Here is a 25,331-nt window from a genome sequence, read left to right as displayed (position 1 = left end):
TAGCACAAGCTAGTGTGTGGGAATGACTCCCTGAAATGTCCTACCCAATGGAGTAAAAGTTCCCTGGACCAACCCTACTTACTTTGGGCATTTTCAAGTTGGTGAACATTTTCATCAACACTAAACTTGTGCTCTGAGGGCTTGGAGTGTGTAACAGGAGTGTACTATGGTGATATTAGTGTCCTCCCACATCTAACCCTAAAATCCAGTTTGAAGCAGCTGTGGTACCCCAGTAAACCAAGAGACAGACTTCTAGTAGAACAAAGTTCAGTTTGCCATTAACTAGACAGTGGATACAAAGGGATTGGTTTGGCATCCTGTTTCTCACCCTTAAAGGTGTACCTAAGTGTTCTATTCAAAACCTGGCAGACCTGTCAAGCAGGATTTGATATTTAATCAGGAGGTGACACGTAAGTCACAAAGAAGCTCACTATGATTGGACCTGTTTGACTGGAGGACGAATGAAAGCCCTGCCTAGGTGTCCACTAAGATTTGCCTGTAAAAGAGGAGACCTGTTTGAAGTGCATTCCAAGTATTATATATAAAACCACAACAGACCCGACCTGTCAAGCAGGATTTCACATTGCAATGTCTAAAAGGATGCTCACATATCCATTCTGTCAGGTTCAGAGGGATCATCTTTGTTCAGGTCAGCCTAATGTTTTCTACTTGGAGGCATTTCACTCCCATTCACATCTATCAGCTGTAAAGGCCTCAGCCAAAGGGGGGGGGCTTTAAAAAGGAAGCGGGACTTTAATGCAGGTATAGCCCAACAATGGAAGGCTATAAGGCTATTAGAACATTCTGCCACTAGAGGGCAGAATGTTCTAAGAAATAAAACAGAGGTCTTAGTGAGCCCGAGGTGGTTGAAATCCCATCGGGCTCCGTGAGGCCTTTGTTCACAACAACAGCAAACATTGGAATGTTGGTGCTCCAGGCTTCCCCCATCCATTATAAGCCCCATTGTTGTCAGTGGAGCTCCCAACATTCCAGTGTTGTAATAACTATTAAAAATAGTGGTTTAATTATTTTTCTAGATGTTTCCTAACCAAAACTAGCATTAATAAATGTAATAATATAACCAATTTTTAGCTTACCTAAAACCCAGTCTTGCGGCTGTAAAAATAGCTTTTGAGACTTTTGCACTGTGAGAGCATGTTTACCATTAAATTCCTACGTATCCTATTTTTGAATATCATGCACCCTTATTATGGGCTATATAAGGCCTACCTAGGGTTAACTTATAAAGCTTTAATGAGAAGGTTTCAACCTGTCAAAAGGAGTCATTTTTGATTTGATGTTTTTAACACTTCAGTAGCCAGGCTACAAATTATGTATGCTCTGTTGCTGTAATGGGTGACACAATGGGTGCTACAGTCCACTAGTGGCATTTAACATACAGACATTGGGTACATTTTGTACCATATATTAGGGGCTTATGGGTAAGTTACATATGGCAATTTACGGGTATGACAATTTCACCATGTTGAAAGAGGAAACACAGGCACTTTATCCCTGGTTAGCAGGGATAACGTACAGAGTGTTCTTTCAGCCAGCAAAAACGTAGGATCCAACAAAAGGGAAAAATAAAATCCAGGGTGACCCTGCAGAAAGAGTAAATTTCCTGCAGCACCATTCCTGGCGTTGATTAAGAGTGAACAGGTAGTGTGTATTTACGTAGGATTTCCATGGGAAGTAGCACACCTGAGGCACCTTCCATTTCCATTTAGTGATCTGTCCGGAGTAAAAACAAATTGATTAGGATTCAGTACTGTTGCAGTTTATCTACCTAGGGTCAGTAATGACTGATTGCTTTCGAGTAAGTGAGAATTTTTTTTTATAGGGACAAACTGACCTAGCCTTCTCAAGACTTATTTATACAAATATGAAGGTCATTAGGTTTTCATAATTGCTGTCTTCTTTGTTCTCCAGTATTGGGGTATCGTTCATAGATTCACATGCTTGAATCATTCCCCGTCGTCGAAGTGGGAGTCCCACGGTACATAGAAAGCAATAATTAGAGATTTTTTTGTTTTTTTTGTTGATATATTGAAGTCAATAGGAGAAACACCTTCAATTGTAGAACTATCAGCCTCTTTAGAAAGAGCCCAAATTTCAGCCAATCAGGTGTGACCACCCCTTTAGAATCCTCAGCACAGAGGCTCAGTCTCTCAGATTTTCTACCACACGTCATGTGTAAGGGAGTCTCCCTGAGCTCTGCTCAGTTTTCTATCTCTTCAAGAGAAATTCTTAGAAACTTTCACTTTGCTCTTACTGCAGAAGTTTTCCATCATGTCTACAGTAAGAAAATGTCTGTTTAGGCCTTGTGGGACCTGTGGAAAATTGAGACTTCACTGTGAGGACCCTCACAAGGAATGTATCTACTGCCTACATCCAGAGCATAAGGTCAAGGACTGTAAGATCTGCAGGACCTTTCCCAACAAGACTCTGAGGGACAGAGAAGCCAGGCTCCTACTTTGGCTCCAGAAAAGAAAGGCCAGGGAAGCTCTTTCTGAGGAGGAGGAGAGTGACACTTCAGTGACCTCAAAGAAAAGGAAGAGGTCTGTGGAGAGCCTATCCCCTAAAAGCAGTAAGTCAGCTAAGAAGCTGCATGCATTTAAGGACAAGCCGGAGGAACTACCTTCAACATCCAAGGTAGCATGTGGCAAGGTTCACTCAGAGCCATCCACACCTGCTTCTTCATCAAAGAAGCTCAAAAGGCCTTCAAGTTCACTGCCACCGTCGACGTCCAGAAAATCTACACCGTCGACGAGCGCTCCGTCGACGACAGGCCTTCCTTCGACGACGACTACAGCGACGGCCACGTTTACGGCTCCTACATCACCGATGATAGTAACTTCGTCTCCGCTGTCATCTACGATGATAACGTCGGTGAGTTTGAAGTATGGTCCATCGTCGTCTCACACCCTGAAGATCACAAAGAGCCCGTCGACGGGTAAGAAGCTGAAATCTTTACCGTCGACGCATTCATCGACGAGTAAATTCAGAAAATCTCCGTCGATTTCACCGACGAAAGTACCGACGACGCACCTGTCGACGACAACCCCGTCAATGGCAACCCCGTCGACGGATGGCGTGGCAATATTGACATCGTCAACGGCAACTTCGTCGAGGCTGGCGGCACCGATAGCGACTCCACCGACGACGGCTCCGTCGACGCCTACACCGTCGACGAGAACACCATCGATGAGTGCTCCGTCGACGGTGGCTCCGTCAACGACTCATTATCCTCACTTTGGAACATCTCCTTACCTGGCGCAGAGAATTTTACCTATAAAGAGCAAGTCTTCTTTATTGCTTCCATCACATACATCGCCCAGTAAGGTTGCACCAATTCCTCCGCAGCATCTATTTGCTGACGAAGATGATGACAATGATGTTTATTCTGATGATGGCTTTTTTCCGGTGGCACGTAGTCCATCTGAACTACGCATTAAGTGCCAAGAGGAGGATGAAGAGGAGGATCTCCAGCCTTATTCGGAGCAGCAGGATCAAAGTCATCTACAACTTCAAGGACAACAAGAACAGACAGTTCAGATGCCGGTCTCGCTGATAAACAACCTTCAACAGATGATGCAGGATTATTATTAGAGATTTCCTCCAGCTGGTTCTTCTACCCCTGTACAACCTCCACAGACACCAGTGTCCACCCCGGCTAGACCTTCAGAATTTCCGGACCCTACCACAGCACCTTCATCTGCTCAGGGTATTGCTTCACCTTCATCCGAGGACGAGCAAGAAGAAGGTGAGATACAGGACTCGGACTCTCTCATTCCTGAATGGGATGAGTATCAAATCCAAACTCCATCTCCTTCTACACCACCACCAGTGGACTCTCCACCGCAGGACATTGGTGGCTTCCAAAGTGTCATGGAAAGAGCTGTGAAAAGATTCCAGCTGCCAATTACTTCGAAGCAGTCAGACTGCTTTCTTTATGACTTTAAAGAAGATACTAGGAAGTCTGTAAGGGCCATACCCATTGTTGATTTCATTTGGGAGGAAGGCCTAAAGGTCATGCAGACTCCGTCCTCCATTCCCGCAGTCTTGCCGAGACTTGAGAAGAAATATAAGGCGCCAGACAACTCCCCAGCATGTTTGATCAGCCATCCTAAACCGGATTCGGTCATTTCGCAGGCAGCTCAGAGGAGGTCCAGGAATCCATCGGCATCTCTGACTGCGCCCCCAGACAAGGAAGGACGTCGTTTGGACTCCATAGGCAAAAAGTTTTCAACTATGGCGGCCACCACTGTGAGAGCAGCTAACTCTCTAGCAATCCTGGGGAGATACGATTGCCAGATGTGGTCGGACATGTCACAATTCATAGATATGTTAGCTGAGGACAGTAGAGTAGAAGCATGTAGGATTCTACAAGAAGGTGAAAAGATTTCGGCTGAAATCATAGACTCTGCCATTGATGTTTCCTCTTCAGGTTTTCGCCAGTTGTCTGGGGCGGCCGTACTCAGGCGCCAGGGGTGGCTCAAGGCTACCTCTTTTAGGCCTGAAGTGCAATTGAAGATTCTGGACATGCCGTATGATGGCGAGCTTTTGTTTGGCAAGCATGTCGATGATGCGTTGCAGTCTATTAAAGCAGACACTGAGACAGCCAGATCTCTGGCAACGCTACAATACAAAAGACAGCCCTTTCGGGGAGCGAGAGGGAGAGGAACCTTTTCATATAGAGGAGGCTCTCAACAATATCGTCATTACTCCTCTTACCAAGGTCAATTTCGATCAACCTTCGGCCAGCAACAACCGCATTCCTTTCGGCAACAGTCATCCTCTCACTTCAGGCAACAAACAAGAGGAAAGTCGGCTTTCAAGGCCAAGGATACGGCAAGGAAGCACTGACCCTCATCAAGTGTCTGCACCCAGCCCCTATCAACACTCTTATAGGGGGCAGAATTTCCAAATTTCTACACCAGTGGTCCAGAATAACTTCAGACAAATGGGTACTGGATATTATCAACCGGGGACATACACTAGAATTCAACCAACCTCCCCCTCATGTACCACCAAGAGGTCCCCCGCCAGCCCATCTCAACGAGCTTATGGATCAGATTGCTATTTTAATGAAGAAGGGAGCAATAGAGGTCGTACCAAGGAGCCAGAGGGGAACAGGTTTTTACTCCCGCTTTTTCCTTATCCGGAAGAAGACAGGGGACTGGAGACCTATTTTAGATATTCGTTCGCTCAACAAATACCTCAAGAAACAATCTTTTCGCATGATCTCCCTTCAAGACGTCCTGCGCCTGCTCAATCGAGGGGCCTTTATGTCATCGTTAGATCTTCAGGACGCATATTTCCACATTCCCATTCACCCCAATCATCGGAAATTCTTGCGATTCAGGGTTGCAGGCATTCATTACCAGTTCAGAGTGTTGCCTTTTGGCCTCAGGTCGGCCCCAAGAGTATTCACCAAGGTTTTGGCACCGGTGGCAGCCCACCTCAGACAATTAGGGGTACAGGTGTTCCCATATTTAGACGACTGGCTTATAAAGGCACGAACAACATCGAAGGCTGCCAGAGACACGGAGACATGTCTATCCCTTTTCGGAGCTTTGGGCTTGACAGTCAATTACCCCAAGTCTCACCTAGATCCTACCCAGAACATCACGTTTCTAGGAGCCATCTTGGACACTGTTCACGCGAAAGCCTCTGCTTCACAGGACAGGCGAAGGAAACTTCGAGACTTAGCAGCACGTCTCAACAAAAGAAAGTCCGCTTCAGTGCGGACTTACAAGTCTTTTCTGGGGATGCTATCGTCTTGCATTCCATTGATAAAGAACTGTCGTCTGCACATGAGGACACTTCAACAGCAATTAGACAATCAATGGAAACAAATAGAAGGCTCTTTCGACGATGTAATCTGAATAACCCCATCAACAAAGCAGGCTTTCAGGTGGTGGAAGGACACTCCCCTCGTCTCAGACGGCCTGTCATTTCTGAAGGACAGGACCATGCACGTAATAACAACAGATGCATCCCTAGAGGGATGGGGTGCTCATTTGCAGGATCTTTCAGTGAGGGGGAAATGGTGTACTCAAGAATCAACTCTCCACATAAATGTATTGGAGTTAAGAGCGGTTGCCTTGGCACTCAAATCCTTCCTCACGAACATCAGGAATTCTTCAGTCTTGATAAGAACAGACAATACCACGGTCATGCATTACATCAACAAGCAAGGAGGCACAAAATCTCGAGCATTATCTCTAGAGGCGCAAAAGCTGTGGCATTGGGTAATTCAACATCGAATCTCCATCAGAGCAGAACATCTCCCAGGGATCACCAACACCTGGGCAGATGCCCTAAGCAGTACTCGAACCAGCTGCCACGAGTGGGAACTCGATCAGTCAGTTCTCAACCGTCTCTTTCGTCGTTGGGGCAAACCCAGTCTAGATCTGTTTGCAACCAGAGACAACAAGAAATGCCAACACTTCGCAAGCTGGCGACCGCAGAAGGGATCAAAGGGGAATGCGTTTTTGATCAGATGGTCAGGGATTTATGCATACGCTTTTCCCCCGCTTCCACTCATCCCGAGACTTCTGCAAAAGATGAAGAGGGAACAATGCAGGGTTCTATTAATCGCTCCCAGATGGCCATGCCAGTTCTGGTTCACAGAACTTCTATTACTTTCGGAACAACCTCACATTCGACTAAAGACAATACCGGATTTGTTAACAATGAACTAGTGTCAGGTTCGTCATCCCAACCCGACATCTCTTCGTTTATCAGCCTGGCTCCTGAATTCTATGAATTCGATGGACTAGATATCCCTCCAGATTGCAGGGAGGTGCTTGCCTGTGCCAGGGCTCAGTCTACAAACCGAACATACAAGTTCAAGTGGAAGAGGTTTTGCTTATGGTGCTCAACTTCCAGCGTTCATCCTCTAAGGTCCTCTCCTGAACAGATTTTGCCATATTTATTGCATTTGGCTAAATCCAGTCTTTCACATTCATCTATCAGAGTGCACCTGGCTGCCATATCCCGTTTCCGACGGACGTCTCAGTCACCTTCTCTATGGTCGTCCAGAATAATAAAACAATTTCTCAAGGGTTTATTTAGGATGTTTCCACCAATTCATCGTCCTGCGCCGCAGTGGCATTTGAACATTGTGCTCTCCCAATTAATGAAACATCCGTTTGAACCCATTCATAGGGTGGATCTCAAATTCATTTCTTTTAAAACAGCCCTTCTTCTGGCCTTGACGTCAGCGAAGAGGGTCAGCGATATCCAAGCCTTCACAATTTCTCCACCTTTCCTCCAATTCAAGCCAGAGGTGATCATTTTGAGAAATAATCCAAAGTTTATACCGAAGGTTCCATCATCCGTTCACCTAAATGAACCGGTGGTTCTCAGAACATTTTTTCCAGATCCTCAAACTGCAGCGGAACAAGCTCTACACTCTCTAGACATTAAACGATGTTTAAAATTTAATATACAAAGGACAAGCGACTTCTGTAAATCTGAGCAACTATTTATCAGTTATGGAAAGATCAATAAGGGTAAAGCCGTTACTAAGCCGACCATAGCGCGCTGGATCTCTTCCGCCATACAGTTGTGCCACCAGTTGACAGGGTCGCCATTATCATCCAGTGTCAGAGCGCACTCCACTAGAGCGGTATCCACTTCAGCAGCTCTGTTCGCTGGAGTCCCTCTGAACCAGATCTGCAGGGCGGCAACATGGACACGTGCTCACACTTTCACCCAGCACTACTGCCTAGAGGCTACGGACAGAGTGGATGCTGCGGTAGGACAAGCGGTATTACGTAATTTATTTGTATAAGGTGAGCCAATAACCTCTTACCCTCCGTCCTCTGTGTACAGTTTGAAGGATAATTTTATGTATATAGATCTATGTGTGTGTGTATAGGTATATATTTTTATATATATTTTTATATATATTTATATATATTTATATATATTTATATATATATATATATATATATATATATATATATATATATATATATATATAGTTTATATAGCTAATATGGTTAACGGTTGATTTGCAAATGTTAATTGCCTATATGAGTTCAGATAGCATGCGTTATACACAGGCATACTATTGGTGTCACAGGAATCAAAGATTTTTTCTTACTGCTGGCTATTCTGATTCAAGCATGTGAATCTATGAAAGATACCCCAATACTGGAGAAGAAAATGAGTTACTTACATGTAACTGTGGTTCTCCAGTATTGGTATCTTTCATAGATTCACATGCGACCCACCCTCCTCCCCAGAGGGGCTCACCTCCTTTGTTTTTTTTTCGGTAATCTCTAGTGCGGAGAAATCTGAGAGACTGAGCCTCTGTGCTGAGGATTCTAAAGGGGTGGTCACGCCTGATTGGCTGAAATTTGGGCTCTTTCTAAAGAGGCTGATAGTTCTACAATTGAAGGTGTTTCTCCTATTGACTTCAATATATCAAAAAAGAAAAAAAAAAAAAAGATTGCTTTCTATGTACCGTGGGACTCCCACTTCGACGGGGAATGATTCAAGCATGTGAATCTATGAAAGATACCAATACTGGAGAACCACAGTTACAGGTAAGTAACTAATTTTCTTCTTTTTTATTAAAAAATAATTATTGTTTTAGTCGTTTTTGAGTAGTGAGTGGGTTGTTCATGGGTCAGCACCCATTAAAAACTCTCTTGCCAGTGTCTCCGGCGGGATCATCCAACCATTAAAGCAGTTCAATCCTGGGAAAGTCATTGAAATTTCATGTGACACTTTAAAGTTATCAATGCATACCTCTTTGTTCCAGGGATTCCCCATTCGGTTTTCAGTTTACTTTCATTCTATCACTCATTGTGCATAGGGTAGTCCCTCTCCACAAGCTTAACTTAGTTTTCTTTGTCTTTCCCTACCAAATTGCATTGCCTGACCAGTTGTTGACTACCAAAGAAAATCTATTGCCTTTTACTGCTATCAACCATCCTCTTTTGAGGGGGCATCAAATTAAGCTGTATCTCAACCCATTTATTGACCTTTTGCTCCCTGAGCCCCTCGTGGGGACTTTTGTTGTTTACCTGTAGCTGTAGCATCCATACTTGCCCTCCAAACGGGAAGAAGTACACAGTAAAAGCAGGTGAGCCACACAGCTTTATTCTCCACTCCTCTCCCTCTCTCTCTCTCGCTCTGTCATGCCTCCATCAACAGCCCTTTCCCACAACCATGACTCTACTCCACATTAATTTTATCTGCACTGAACACCATTACTAGAGGTTACCTTGCACATGACGTTCCACAGCAGACAATTTAACACATTTTCTAGCATTCATAACTAAATACCCAAAATAAACTATACAGAAGAAAATACAACAAAGGAAAATACAAGCCACATATCAAACTGTATACTGTAGAAAAAATCGAATTATGCGGACCTGAAAATTTTTTTTTGCAATAATATACTGAAGGCTATACACAACTTTGTATATGACCCTGAAAATATAACACATATGTGATCAATATATTTGACTTATTTTAATAAACCCACAAATTGCTTGAATCTAAAGGAAGGCTTTTAGTTTCTTCCATATTTTTGACACGAGAAGCAACAATATCTGTCACCTTCAACAGATTTTTTTAACTGTACCCAGTGTCTCATTATAAATATCACCCAAACATACACCACCATTCTGGTCTGGTTGAAATTGATGAGGAAAATACGGAGTCATTTTTGAGAATACGCAGAATACATCCATGACTGCGTTGATTGTTCACTTCTTCATAAAGTCTGGCAGAATCACTACATTGAGCTACACTTTTCACATTCCACACTCTCCCATCTTATGTGACAACACTCTTCAAGTTAACCCTCACAACCTTGAGAGGTTTGCCAAAACGTGAATCCAACTTTGCACCAAAATTTGGTTTACATGTCCTAGCCCATTCACTCACCTTAACACCTTAAAATTGGGAACCTGCACTCATATGCCCTTGTTTTTTCCCCAACTTTCTTTTTAATTTGATTCATATCACTAGAATCACAAGTGTTGGTGCTTCGCCTAAACCACCAGAAGGTACATCTGAAACCGGTTCACCACTTCTAAGCAGTTTAGACGGACTGCCTTCTGTGGGACTATGTGGCATTATATGATAACACCCTGACCTTTCCTGAGCATACCCTTTCCAAGCACCTCCACCCAGACTTCTTGTTTCCTTAATGTACCCCTGCAAGTTCCTGTTGAACCTCTCCACCTTACCATCACATTGTGGGTCATATAACGCAGTGTTGATGTGCTGAATTTTGCTTCTACAAAGAAACTCCTTAATTTCACGAGATGTGTTGTGTCATTATCAGTGACACTTTTACTAGGAAATCCTTCCTTTAAAAAAAAAAAGAAAAAGTCCCATTAAAATTTGATAACAATCTGTAAAGTGACTTTATTTACAAACTCAACCTCTGGCAATTTGGAATATTCATCTGATAGTACTATGGACAACCAGTAGTCTGTATGTAGTTTTTCTAGCGGACCACAAAAAGCAGACCCCATTTTATCGACCAAGAACGATCTGCCCATGGGACAGGAGACATTGGATCATGCAAAGTTTTCAAAACACGATCAGAACTGTTACAATCAACAGTCTTTGACCCACCTTTCCGCTCAACTATTTTCAGCAACCAGAAATGTTCTCTCAAAAGTCTCTGCATGTAAGACATTCCTGGATGACTCTTGTGAGCCAATTCCAAAATCTTCATTTTTTTAAACCCTGTGGAACCACACATTTTCCATTCTTTCAACAAATTCATTGTTCTCTTCTAATTCATCACAAACATTCCAAAAAGACAAGGCTTCCGACTCAATATATTTCTTACTTGGCCAACCTTTTACCACCCAGTTATGCACCTCACCAAGCAAAATGTTCGAATTCACACACTTTCCGTTCTTCTGACAACCCCTAAAATGATGTAGAGTAATTGGTTATCATGGATACAACCTCAAGTTCTCTTCCAGGCAGTCCTCATCAAAGTCCTAAGTGCACGTGTATGTATATATATATATATATATATTTATGTGTGTGTGTGTGTGTACCAACACCATTACTGTTGGGGGGGTGCTTGTGTCAGCGGCGCGCACTGGACAAATTACCCACAATAACGAAGCAAAATAAATCACGCTCACTCAGACTGCAAATAACTGGAGGATTTACTCAGAAAACCAGTCTTGTTTCGGCTGTCACCACGGCCTTGATCATACTTGATCAAAGCCATGGTGATGGCTGAAGCGCAATGACCGTAGAAATGTTACGCAAACTTTAATTTAAAAGGAAAGGAAATATGAGACATTGTTAGCCAATAGAGTGCCATTCAAAGAATAACAAAGAAACTGGCACTGTGCCTTTGAGAACCTCACAGTACCCCATGTATCCCATCATACCCCACAGGTAATTGAAGTAATGGTATTTTGCAGCTACAACCTCAAGTTCTCTTTCAGGGGAATCCTCATTACAAAGTCCTATGCACATGTGGTGATCCTGAAGCACTTCTTAAATGATTATATATATATATATATATATATATATATATATATATATATATATATACACACACGTATGTGGGTACACATATGTGTGTATATGCATATGTCTGTGGATGTATATCTGTGTGTGTGTGTTTATAATAATATATATATATGTGTGTGTGTGTGTGTGTATATATATATATATATATATATATATATATATATATATATATATATGTAAAACAAATCCTTCAGAGCCCCCCACACCTCTCTCCTCCAAACCCGAGACAGAGAACACAAGTGGCACAGATTCAGTCAGGAATTAAAATTAATTTACTCTTCAGCACTACAAATGGACAGACAGAGAACAGCCGACCGACGTGTTTCGGCCAGAGTCTTCATCGAGGTCATGAAGTATGTGCACGGACAAGCCGTTTTTAAAGGGTTCCACCACCAATTCCCATGCTAATTTAAAAAAAAAAAAAAAACACTCTTGCCATCTGGGCATCATATCATCATACATTCATTTCCAACAACCTTCATATTTCTCCAATTAGGCATTTCAGTTTATGACCAGGAGCACTCCATGTTCTGGAGAATTGCGTCTGGTAAAGTACTATGGTTTTCTCTCTCATCTAGTGCAGCATGCACTTCTGAAAGGATAACCGTTCTGACGGAGCACATATGATTTTCCCAAAGAGGTCCCTGAACCAATACTGCTCAAAAGTGCATCATCATAACAGTCATGGTTCCATTGTTATATATGTAATCCAATTTATCCACTATTCTGTATATCCTCTACCATTCCACCTTCCACCATTGCACGCAATACTCTGATAAAGTGCATATGCATTCATGATTTCATAAATTGCATGTGCATGCAATATACTCTTGAGCCCTCTTATCTGGGAAAGTACCATGGTGCACTCTCCCATTATCTAGTGCAACTTGGACTTCTGAAAGGATAACGATTTCAGCACAACACGTGGTTCCCTAAAGAGGTCCCTGAACCAATTTTGGTACAAAGTACATCATCAGTCAACAGTCAGGTACCATTATTACACATGTAATCTACTTTATCCTGCAATGCAATGAATCCTCTACTATTCTACCTTCCTCTTATTGCACACAGTATTTTAATAAAGTGCAGATGCATACATGAGTTCATAAAGTGCATGTGCATATAAACTATAAATACCTTCTAGTGAAAGATCATAGGACCTCAACAATTATTTGACTCACTTTCTAAAGTGCATATGTAAAACTTATTCTTGTATGGTTTAGCACCTTCAGCATTTCAAAACATAGTTTGTGAGAAAAAGGCACCCGGTAGTTCCATCACATAACCAGCTCAGAGGGTCCCAGCAGCAATCCCTATACATAAAATTGCAGTTTGTTGGTAAGGTGTAAAACTGATATGTTCCAGACAAAATAATTTATCAACTAATTTCAAATGTGTGTGTGTGCAGAAAAAGAGGGAGTGCATGTGTGAAAGTGTTCTTTTATGTTATTACACTATGATGGCGTACCAGGGGATAAAATCTGCATTTTAAAAAAAGAAGAAAAAAAACATGTATGGTAGTGGAGGATCACAGAGCCTCAACATTTGTTCCTGTACAGGATATTCCATTATTATTAGAGAAGAACAAATTATAAAGTTCATAATGAGATTCATGCAGCCAGGGTTAAAACCATCAAGTTCCTTTCTAAAGTGCATATCAATAAAATGTTGTTATATATATATATATATATATATATATATATATATATATATATATATATATATATATATATATATATATATATATATATATATATATTGCACTTCCAACATTTTAAATATGACACTATAATGTGCTGAGCAAAAATAAAATTGTCAAGTTCTTTTCCCAAGTACATATGAATGAAGTGCTCTGATATAATGTTACACTTTAGGTCACTTGTTCTGGAGTATGTTGTAGTGATTGTAAAATGTCCACCCCATGAATACAAAATATTAAGAAATCATTAAGTCCCAGCAGTAGGTGCTGAATGTGACATCGCAAATGATCAAAGAAAACTAGTATAACCGGGGTAAAAACATCAAATCACTTTGGTAATTTAACAGCCTTCTCTAAAGTGCACATGCATCCTATGCTCTAATCTAGTAATGGCTCAAAGGTGCACATGCAGCTCTGCATCTAAATTCAAACCCCATGGGTGCTCTGTTAGTAATGATATTATCCATCTGGATTGCATCCTCCGTAAATATGGGACATTGTTAACCCATAGAGTACCATTCAATGTATAACAAAGAAACTGGCACTGTGCCTTTCAGAACCTCACAGTACCCCATGTATTCCATCATTCCCCACAGATGACGGTCAGTTCATTTTTCCAGCTCCTACTGTCTGGAATCCTGGAGCACTGAGCTCTGCTTTCTTGGCTAATCTGCCATAAAAACCTTTTAAAATCAATATCTTTTGAACATCCTCAGTATCTGCCGTACATTTTTTACAGAAACTATTCAATTTTTTTCTTTAAAAAATGTCTTCACTCGTGCCCATCCTGTGGGAAGAAGACGGCTCAGACTGACACTCTGACTGTATTGTTTGTCTTCCAGAGTCCCATCATCCTGACTACTGTTCTCATTGTCATAAACTGTCCAGGGGCATACTAAAAGGCAGAGAAGATCAGGCTTCATAGACTCCAAGAGCAAGGAACAGCTGGTTCTTCAGGGGACCTTGGAGAGCATCAGTCTACCTCCAAAGAGCCCTCCTCCCATCCAGAGTCTCCCCACAAAGGAAGATCTAGTGAGAGACATCAACCAAGACAGTCCATATTGACGTCAAGAGGTATGGCGTTGGGAACGGAAAAGATACCTGTTTGTTTGCTCTTGATGTCGAAGACACCTTCGAAGGTGGGGTCATCTTGTCATCTGACGTCAGGACCCCCGCCGCCACATCATTCGACTATGAAAATTACTTTGCCGTCTAGGTCCTCATTGGCCGCCACAAAACACTGGATGTCGAAACTTGTGTTGCTGTTTCTGTTGCCATTTATGGCCAAGAGACATTCATCAGTGTTGAAGTCTAAGGGACCAACATTGAGGCACTTAGAAAAAGATCATACACTTGTCGTCACACATACCACTGATGTTGATGGCCAAGACACAATCGACGTTGACAGTGGTTCAGTTACGGCCAGCTGATTCAGGGGACTCGAGACACTGCTCCCAATCTAGGCTCACCCTCAGAAACCATTGAACAGCTCTACACATTAGATGCAGAGTCTGCAGAAAAGACAAGTGCCTCACACTTCGGACTGAGAGTATTCACAAACACGCTCCCTATCACAAGTTATGCCACAAACACCTTCATCTAAAAGGACACCTTTGCCTAGTTTTTCCCCAGGCAGCCCTTCATTACCTCTGAGAAGCCTGCACCTCACTGCCACACATAGGTCTCCTTGCAGATCAAGGAGACCTCTCGGTCATAGATTGTGATCGAAGGTGACTTCTAGAACCATGTCCACATCACTGTCTAGAAAATCTCATGAGACCACTTCCAGTTATAGGAGAAGATGATCACCCTCCTGGTCTGCTACTTCTCACTTCTCACTGCGAGACTACTCTCTGACCTTAATGGACACACCTCCAGCCAGAGTGTCCCGAGTGGATGACCTGTTAACCTTTAATGTCCTTTTCAGAGGTGGAACTAGACTAAACATAGACAGTCTGACAACTACAACGTCTTCATCATTCATATTTGAGGCTCCAGATTATAGAGCAGTATCTAGGCCACTCTTACCACTGGTCCCAGGTCTCTTGGACCCTGCACTGCAATTATTTTTGACCCCAGGATCCTTGAAGTCAGCTGCATCTCGGATCCTTAGAAGTATAAGGCCCCTGACTAACACCCATTGTTTTTCACAGCTGATCCTCCTCCGGATTTAGTGATGGTGACTGCAGCATGCAAATCTCACTTTATGGCTTCTACATCTTCAGTCCCTCCAGACAAAGACAGCAAGCAGATAGACTCAATTGGAAAGATGTGTGAGACATCTGCATCTTATGTGAAGGTGGCCAGTGCTTCTGCCTTACTAGGGAGGTATGATAGATCTCTGTGGGACTCTCTCAGCAGGTTCACAGAAAAAGTTCCTAAAGAAAACAGACCGGATTTTCAAGAAATTCTGAATGAAGGTTGTCTGATATCCAACCAGATCATAGGTGCAGCAGCGGATGCTTCAGATCTAGTGGCGCATGGGTACTGGCATGACATATGAGCAAGGAGGCCTTCCTGCTTATGTCTCTCAGGCCTGAAACCAGAGGCACAGCAGAGAATCATGAATTTAACATTTTCAGACAACACCCTCTTTGGTACTCATGCAGACGAAAAGATGTCCAGGATAAAAACTGAAATGGGCACTCTCAAGGCTAGGCTGTTGGACTAGAGAAAAAGAAAAATTTCTGCAAAAGGTACAGGCCATACAACAGGCGATTTTTATTTTTATTTTCAGCAGAGGGTTCATGCCCCTCAGTGGACTCAACATCACCAGCAGCAGGCAATATCTCACTATTCCTCTCTCAAACCATCCTGAAGAAGAGGATTGCAACAACAACCTGCATCCGCAAGCAAACTCTCTGCTAAACAATGAGTCATCACTTCCCCCCTCTTTGTTAACCACTCGAGGGGGGTGGGGGTCAGAGTGTAGTGTATCAACAATTATCTGAAAGAGTGGCATTCGATCATGAAAGACAAATGGGTCTTGAATATTGTTCAGAATGGATATTCTCTTTGTTTCAAGTCGTCTCCTCTTTCTGGTACTCCATTAAAAACATCACAGTATCAGCATGATCTCTTACAAACCGGACTGGGAATTAATTCCTGTTATACGTAGTAAGAAAGAATGGTCCAAAGCAAGAGTTCAGAAACATCCTAGATCTGAGAGTAATGAACAAATACATATGCAGAGAAAAGTTTAGAATGTTGGCTCTTCACCATATATGTCCACAGTTACATCAAAAAGACTGGATTTGTGTGATAGACCTTTAAAATACGAATTTCCACATAACAATTTCTGTAAAATTTTAGACGTTTCTGTGCTTCAGAGTGGGATCTCGACACTGCCAGTACAAAGTACTACCATTCAACCTAAAATCAACTTCACAACATTCTGTATGGCCGTAGTTGCAGCGTACTTAAGGAAACAGAATATCTTTGTCTATACTTACTATGACGAATGGCTGATAAAGAGTTCCTCACCATTGGAGACGAAGGAGCATTATCAACTTTGTGTCGACAAACTAAACAATCTGGGCCTCTATGTCAATTAAAAAAAATCCATAGCATGCGCAGTACAAAGATTGCACTACCCAGAAGCTATACTGGACACACAGTCCGCAAACGTGTATCCTACGGAGGAAAGGCTGAATGTCAGTCAGATCAGTCAGTCTGAAATGTCGCAATCTCCTACTGACTAACCATCCATCTGCAAGTTGCATCTCTCCTGGGGTGGTTGGCATGTTACATTTTCATAGTCTCTAACGCAAGAATACCCAAGGCCTCTGCAGCAATGCATGGAAAATCAATGGAATCACCTTTCCAATTGCAGGGAGGACAAGCTGACCTTAAAGCAGGCTGTATGCCAAACTCTCCCATGGTAGTCTTAGTGGAAGAACCAGCTGGTAGTAATACCATTCCATTAGGACCTACCACCTCTGACACTGATCACAGATGATCCTCTTCAAGAACTGGGGGCTTACATGGGCTCCCTACAGGGTCAGGAAATTTGTTTGGACAAGGAGAAGACTTATCACATCAGTAGGCTGAAATTGAGAGCAGTTCACCTTGCATTAAAATCCTTCTTTCCCGCAATATCCTAAAGTCTGTCCTTGTTCAAACTGACTACACAACTGACAACACAACAACTATGCATTACCTAAACAAACAGGGAGGGATCCATCTCTCTCTCAAATCTCAACCTATTTGGAAATGGTTGATAGGTAGGAACTTAACGATAAGAGCCATTCATGTGCTAGGAGTTCAAAATAGCCAAGCAGACTCTGTCTATACTTCAACAAAAATCATGACTGTATTTTAAACAAGGAAATTTTGCAACCCATTTTTCGGGAATGGGGATATCCTCACATATACTGGTTCACAAACATAAACAACAACAAAAAAATACATCGATTATGTGTCAAGATTAGCTCAACCTGAGTTGGAGTCAGAATGCCTTTTTGATAAATTGGTCAGGGAAATTTCTTTACGCATTTCCACCAATTTTCCTCATTCCTTCAGTGATTGTCAAACTGTACAAATCCAAGACCAGATTCTAAAAGCACCAGAGTGACCTTGCCAGTGGTGGTTCATGGACCTTCTACATCTGTCAGAGAGACCACACAAAAGGGTTGTTGTGCAGGCAGGATCGCCTTTACAAGTTTGAAGGACAGATTCTACATCTGAACCTTCCCTCACTGAACTTGACAGCATGGCACCTGAATTGCTCCAACATGGACATTAAGGCCTTTCTGAAGAATGCATGAATGTTTTAAGAGAGGCTTCAAAGAAGATGGCAGCGGGTGCCTAGGCAACGCATCTGTAGAAATAAAGTCTAGTGGATATTTTAAACAGTGGGCAGATCTAGTGGCCCATTTTAGCCTGCTTTTGAGTGGAGAGTGTGTCCATTCTTTTTTGAGTTCACACTGAGTTAGACATTGATTTATGTGTTTTGTATAGCGGAGTCCATTGCTGTTTGAGTTTAATTTTTGCTGTGTTAATCCCGTCTGTGGTGGGGCCCCCATGCATACATGTTCTAAGACCCTTTAAGGGTATAGACCCTGACCTACCCCCCACGGACGTGTCTTTCTGTTAGTTCGTTAAGTTCATTAGTAGCTTCGCTGTCAGCCTTGGGATGCGTTGTATTCAATGGGGCATGCTGCCTTTCAACTATTTAATCTTACGAAGTCAGAGGAGGGTAAAGCTTGGGATCCAAATTTTTGGTGACGTTGCAGGCATAATTGCTGCACCAGTTGACTCACTGTCACCACTTTAACATCGATTGGAGGCGGAACCGAACAGATGGGGAGATGGAAACGGATGCAGAGGAGACTGCAAAATGTTACAGAGAGGAGATGTTTGGCTAATTACATTGGAGTCAGACACAGGTCCCCAAACTGCATCCAAATTCACCTTATTAAATTCCTTACCTTCTTTTTCAGTACTTAGGTTGCACAGTAAGGCCTTTGGGGAGAGATCGGTGTTGCATGCCCCTTCATGTCTCTCTCTGTCGAGGATACTATTGTTTCACCAGGATCCTTTAAAAAGCTCAATTTATCAGGAACCTTTGCATATTTTTCACAATTCTTGGTCTGGATGAAATCAAGCTCTACCCACCTTGTGCAATTTTAGATTTGGTGTTATTTAAAGTGGGAAGTGATTTAAGGTTATTTTTTCTTCTTCCCGCTGGCTGGGAGGCTGCCATAACCCGCAATGATCTAATCTTTTTAGGAGGTTGGTGGCACTGTGGATTTCCTGGTGCTTATTCCCTTAGGTGGCTTAACTGATGTATTAAAATTGTTCGTATTAGCCCCTCCATGAGCAGTAATAGAAAAATAACCGCAGCCACAGCTTATGTTAAAGCTTCATGCCTTACCTTGTCTTCATGCCAGGAAAGGGTTCAGTCCATACTTCTCACTTAGAGTGCAGGTAAAGGTTGAGTGGTGAATTGTAGCACTTTGAGGGACCAGCCACACACTGAAGACATATTAACAGAGAAGGAACTAAGCAAGAGCCTGAAGGGCAAGTCACCAGAGCGATGTCCACTAAGTAAAGTCAAGAAAAAAATCCATGAGGACTACGAAGGGTATAGTAGCCCTAGTTCCTCCTCGCCAGCCTCTGTGATGTCTATGATTTGGCAGGAGTACAGAGTGCAATGCAACTTTACTCCAAAAAAGCAGTGTTGCAGCCTGCGACTACGCTGATGCCACCATTCTCACAGGCTACCTCATAGATTGTAGCCCATGAATGGCAAGAAAGCCCTCTAAGGGCTACAACAGAGGCCCCCCCTGGCCGGAGGCACAAGCACACCAGCTATCCTTGCAGCACAAAAGTTAAATAGAGGATGAGATGGGGGGGAGGAGAGGAGAAGGTGGGAGACTTCAGCTGTGATCAAACCCCACTGACGCCTATATAGGCTTCATCTGAGACTCACAGCTAACCCTGCAGTGCCAAACGCACTGTTGCACACCTTCCCCCTCCTTGTTCCTTGCGGTCCCTTGCCACTGCAATTGCCCACCGCAAATTGAAGATACTCCGAGCACTTTCAGCCTGTCCCCACAGCCAGTGAACTACAGCCCCCAGCACGCTGCCCACAGGCCATGGTTTCACAGGCTCCTTTGTGTCCGAGAACCCTGACGCTCAGATCTTAGCTGTTTCCGACTCTACAGCGGTTGAGAGGCTGGGCAGCCGTTCAGTTGGTCAGACAGACCCAGCAGGTGTTACAGGGCGGAACAAAGGCTGGTTAATAGGAGAGCTGGTGTGTAGCAGGCGGCCTTCTCCTTTCTCCTCCCTTCTCACGGATGTGACAGGCACCAAAGCACCAATCCGAGCAATTGGCTATGTATGGGATGTAAAAGCAAATTACAACCCCTCCTCCCTTGCTTCTGAGATAACACCACACCTGTACCATACAAACTGGCATCAGTAGTGGTCATGCGCGTCTTCCCTGCACAAAAAAGGTTGTGTGGGACAGTTCACTATATCGGTTTTAATGAATCCATATGCCCTTTGTTGCTCAGCTAAACATTCAAACTTGGCATCTTTCTTCACCAACTTTCTCAACGGTTCCATTGTCTAAAAAGAAAATGAGCTATTCCTTTGTTGGAATATTCACACAGCTCAGCAAATTAAGTTTTTCCTTAGTATCTGGTGCAGGGGCATTTAAAATAGCTTTAACAAATGAAGCCTTAGGCACAGCCTCTTGACCTTTTAATGGTATGACCCATATACCCAACCTGATCTCGGAACAATTTACATTTTCCAAAGGTTCAATGGTACTCCTTTTTCTTGCAACCTTACACAGACCTCTTTAATATGTTCTACATACACCTCTTCTGTTCTGGAGAAGGCCAATATATTATCCTGAAAAAAGTGTACAAATTCTTCTAAACCCTTGAAAATGTAAAACATAGCCCTTTGGAAAAAAGCAGCAGCTAACGCTAGTGCAAATGGCATTCTTTTGAACTGGAATAAACCCACAGGTGTCAGAAATGCAGTATTTATTATGAATAAGGTGCCAGCATAACTCGATTGTTGAACACAAACCCAAAGTTGGGAAAATGTTTACAACTTCCAATATGCACACCAGTTAATGTTAGGAAGAGGATGAGAATCGATCATGATGTTAGCATTTAATCCACGTTAACACACAGACGCAACGTACCATCCCCTTTACTTGCCAGCACAATGGGAGAAATCCACTCAGTTGACTAAACTGTTTGGATAACTCTCCCTTCCATTATACCCTGCAATAGATTTTTCATATCTTCCCTCACGCTTAACAGAACAGTTCTCAATTTATGTTTGACAGCAACAGCATTAATCTTTAAATTAATTTTGAGGAAGAACCCCTTCAGTAATCCAAAGCTATCATGTCAATCCCTCTCCTTCCACACGTTTCAGCAATGATATCAGGTGGATCTAAATCATGTTCTTCTACTTGACCTGCATGCTCTCTGTGCAGCCCATCTTAATTAATAATTGTCCAAGGAGATCCAGAGTCTGCCATTAGTCTCCTCTCTTTTCCTAAAGCCTCAGCAATACAGAACGGGGGTCCAGAAAGTTTGTGCACATCACCCTTCATAACTGAGCTGACTACTTCTCTCAACTCCAGAAAGGCCCCTTGTTCATACTCCCCACTAAATTTCTCATCATGCACATCATTCCCAAAAGCTTCATTTACATATCAAATGTGTCCTACTTTCCACACATTTTAGAATCCTTCCCTGTGCAAGACAAAATGTTGAAGGCGCAGTATGTTTGTTACGACCACATTTACAACACATAAGCATTTTCACATCTTTTTTTCCGCACCATTCAGAATCACTGTGGTGGTCCTTCATGTCTGACACAACAGCACGTTTATTATCTGATATTTCACTGCCAACTGTTTTCATCAAGAGTTCTGATTGTTCAGTCACCTTGGTTGTAGCAATGGTGTCATTCAATGTGGGATTACCTAATACTCAAAGGTGTTCCTGGATTTGCTTGTTCCTTAAATTGACAATCATCTGATCACGGATCAATTCATCAGCCATACCATCAAAACTGCAGGACATAGACCATGCCCTAAGTGCTATTACAAAGTCATAGAGCAAGTCAGCTTCACTTTGATGTGTGGTATATAATTTGAATCTATCCAATGAATGCTAACAATAGGTGTAAACCTCTTTTGCATTCTCATTAGAGCTGCTATATATTAATTGCCTCCATCATCCTTGGATCTCCCTTGTGGCAAAGTTCTAAAGACCACTTTTTTAAAACAATGTCAAAATATGTTTTCTGTCTTTCACCTGATGTATTATCAGCTACAATGGCTAATGGCTTTCATACAAATGAAAAAACTATCCTTTCCATCTGGACCATGGAATAAGTGGTTCACACTTCCTCTAAAGAAATTTAGGAGGCGGTTCAAACTGCATAGTGATATATTTATGAATAGCAGCAGGGAAAAATATTAAAAAGTTACCTACAGATATCTCCTCAAATAATCTTTTAACAACCAGCCAAATGTTCAACAGGATAAGCATAAGGTCTATGTATCCCCTTAATGACAATATCCAGGGATGGATAACCAGAGCTCTCCCAGTCTAAAATGGCCCGTTCATTCACAATGCCTGACGTGAGTTTGTCAAATAAAAATCTAACCCAACTGAAAAAAAATTCTGCTTTCTATCAATAGGAGTAGGATGCTTGCCTCAAACAATGATGGCTGCAGAAAAGTGGTCACATTTGTATTCCTCATCTAAAATGACAGCTAAAGATATAATCAATGTTGAAAAACGTTGAATTCTATGGCTGATAGAGCACAAAACGCTGCGGGGCAGCAATGCAAAGCGTGATGATGCGTAGATTAATGTAGCCAAAGGAACTAGACTAACTCCACAGGGCAGCAACTCAACGTGGGATGCCAGCCTCTCATGACCTCAGTGTATCAACTGATGTGGCACCAGTAACATAACGAGACCTTAACAACTGATTGTCCTTTACGTTCCTGTTAGAAATGGGGTCTTTGGTTGGCAGTCAAGTTGCACCCCGTCCAAGCAAAGACACTCACTCTAGTCAGGACAAAGGAGAAACATACCCGCTTAACCCCCTGCTCGCTTCTTTGGTAGCTTGGCATGAGCAGAAAGGCTTAACCCACAGCCAATGTGTAAAGTATTTGCACCAACACACACAGAGTAATACAGTGAAAACACTACAGAATGACAACACCAGGTTAGAAAAATAGGCAGTATTTATCTGAACAAAACAAGACCAAAACAACAAAAATCCATTATACAGACACAAAGTTATGAATTTTTAAAAGATTAAACTTCAATATAGCGCTTACAAACACAAATCACGGTGTTGTGACTGAGTCGTACCCATCAATCCAACGCTAATGGCGCCAGTCATGGAGTCACACGGACCCCAGGTACAGTACCTTGTGAAAATGAAGAAACAAGCCGGTTCACGGAGCCGTGGATCGCGGCGTCGCTGGATCCGATGCAGCATCGGTTCTGGTGCTGCAGAGTGAAGGAGCAGAGGTGTTATGAAAAGACGTCGGGTCCCTGCTGCGGAGCGGTGGAGGTGAGGCAGCGTTGGTGCGAGGCATTGGATCCGCACACTTCCGGTGGATTCGATATCTGGCAGTCATGTCGTGGTGCGGCGAAGTCAGGTGTCATGGACGTCAGTGACACGCCACTTGGGACTCACGGAGTTGCGGACTTCGTCGAGGCTGCTGTGGTGTCCGGCCTTCTGCGGGGTCATTGCTCTCCAGCGAGGACCACGGCTTCAGTTGCAAGGGGCCTCGTGGAATTGGGCAACAGCCTCAGACCGGGTCGTCTGCAGTTGGTGCACTTGGTTCTTACTGATTTTCCACCACCAGCTCCTTTCAAGGGCACAGGGACTGGATTAGGCACCACTTGGCACGTCAGGAGTCTCAGCAGAGAGTCCAAATGCTGGGAGAAGAAGTCTTTGGCCCTGAAACTTCATAACAGGGGGCAAGCTCAATCCAAGCCCTTGGAGATACCTCTCAAGCAGGAATAGACCACAAAGTCCAGTCTTGTCCCCTTTCTGAGGCAGAAGCAGCAACTGCAGGATAACCCAACAAAGCACATCTCTTCAACTCTTCTCTTGGCAGAGGTTCCTCTTGAATCCTTGAAGTAATTGAACGTCTGGGGTTTTGGGCCCAATACTTATACACCTTTGTAGTTGCCCAACTTCAAAGAAAAGTCTTTGTTGTGTACAGGATCCTGCCTTGCCCAGTCCTGGACCCAGACACACACCAGGGGGTTGGAGACTTCATTGTGTGAGGGCAGGCACAACCCATTCCTGTGTAAGTGACCACTCCTCCCTCCACTCTGTTCCAGATGTCTCATCAGGAAATGCAGGCTACACCCCAGCTCCCTTTGTGTCACTGTCTAGGGGAAATTCACAAACAGTCCACCTGTCAGTCTGACCCAGACAGGGAATCCACAAACAGGCAGAGTCACAGAATGGTTTAAGCAAGAAAACACCAACTTTCTAAAAGTAACATTTTCAAACTAACAGTCTAAAAACCAACTTCACTAAAAGATGTATGTTTAAATTGCGAGTTCAGAGACCCCAAACTTCCATCAGCTCTCAAAGGGAAGCTGCTCTTTAAGGATACTTGAAGGCAGCCCCCATGTTAACCTATGAGAGGGCTAGGCCTTGCAATAGTGAAAAACGAATTTGGCAGCATTTCACAGTTCAGACATGTAAAAACACACAAGTACATTTTCTTTGTTTAACATACACTGCACCCTGCCCATGGGACTACCTAGGGCCTACCTTAGAGTTGCTTTACATGTTTAAAAAGGGAAGGTTTAGGCTTGCCAAGTGAGTGCACTTGCCAAGTCGAATTAGCAGTTCAAAAGCTGCACACACAGACACTGCAGTGGCTGGTCTGAACCTTGTTTACAGGGCTACTCATGTGGGTGGTACAGTCATTGCTGTAGGCTGTAGGAAGTTGGCTCTGTATATACTTTCTCAAAGTGAGAGAGAGTGTGCACAGAGTCCAAGGGTTCCCCTTAGAGGCTGATAGTGACAAAATTAGATAAGACTAATGCTCTATTTTGTGGTAGTGTGGTCGAGCAGTATGCTTATCAGGGTAGTGCTAAGCATTTGTTATACAAACACACAGACAATAAATGAGGAACAAACACACAAAGACTTAACTCCAGGCCAATAGGTTTTATGTAGAAAAATATATTTTCTTAATTTATTTTTAGAACCACAAGATTCAAATTTGAGGTAAGTATATATAATGCAAGGTACTTCACACAGGTAAGTATAGAACTTTGATTTAAAACAGCAGCACACACAGTTTTGGTAAAAATTACATAGCTATTTTAAAAGTGAACACTGCAAAAATCAGTAGTTCCTGGGGGAGGTAAGTTTTTGTTAATTTCTCAGGTAAGTAAAGCACTTACAAGTTCATTCTCCTGGGCATAGGCAGCCCACCATTGGGGGTTCAAGGCAACCCCAAAGCCACCGCACCAGCAACACAGGGCTGGTCAGGTGCAGAGGTCAAACGAGGGCCCAAAACATATAGGCACCTATGGAGAACAGGGGTGCTCTGTTT

The 25,331-nt window shown here is 42.9% G+C and overlaps 1 protein-coding gene and 1 long non-coding RNA gene across 5 annotated transcripts in view; one reads left to right on the top strand and one right to left on the bottom strand.

Annotated features, from left to right (window-relative positions):
* The window catches only part of LOC138282563 (uncharacterized), an 822,484-nt gene that overhangs the window by 174,060 nt on the left and 623,093 nt on the right, over positions 1 to 25,331 (bottom strand). The window contains exon 3 of the long non-coding RNA XR_011200971.1: positions 10,224 to 10,346. This is a non-coding gene — a long non-coding RNA (uncharacterized lncRNA). The remainder of the gene's footprint in view (positions 1 to 10,223; positions 10,347 to 25,331) is intronic.
* The window catches only part of MYBL1 (MYB proto-oncogene like 1), an 802,126-nt gene that overhangs the window by 183,502 nt on the left and 593,293 nt on the right, over positions 1 to 25,331 (top strand). The gene's annotated exons all lie outside the window — the stretch shown is intronic.

This window comes from Pleurodeles waltl, chromosome 2_2, assembly GCF_031143425.1.
Source record: "Pleurodeles waltl isolate 20211129_DDA chromosome 2_2, aPleWal1.hap1.20221129, whole genome shotgun sequence".
Classification (NCBI taxonomy): Eukaryota; Metazoa; Chordata; class Amphibia; order Caudata; family Salamandridae; genus Pleurodeles; species Pleurodeles waltl.
The sequence above is the reverse complement of the archived record's forward strand: the minus strand, read 5'-3'. Positions and strand labels throughout refer to the sequence as shown.